The following is a 329-nucleotide window of genomic DNA, read 5'->3' on the forward strand; positions in this document are numbered from 1 at the left end:
CTTATGGAGCTAAGGTTTTCTCCAAGAAGAATGAGTCATCGAGAAAGTAAGGAAAATAAACACTAATTTCACATTCAGTTAACATAAATGCTAAAAGGAGTTAAAAATGTTTTTTCTCAGGAAAGAAGCCTCCGTGACCATGAAGATCCTTGAAAAACGAATATATTTAAGACACATTGATAAAGATTCCTACGTGTATGAAGAAGGATGTAAGGTTTATATGGCGGGATTAACGTCTCTTCCAGACTGGTGATAGGGTAAAGGATAGATTCCGCTAAGGTCACCGAGAAAAGATAAATAAAAATCACGAGGTCATTGGGGTAACACTT

Source organism: Penaeus vannamei, chromosome 4 (genome assembly GCF_042767895.1).
Source record: "Penaeus vannamei isolate JL-2024 chromosome 4, ASM4276789v1, whole genome shotgun sequence".
NCBI classification, from domain to species: domain Eukaryota; kingdom Metazoa; phylum Arthropoda; class Malacostraca; order Decapoda; family Penaeidae; genus Penaeus; species Penaeus vannamei.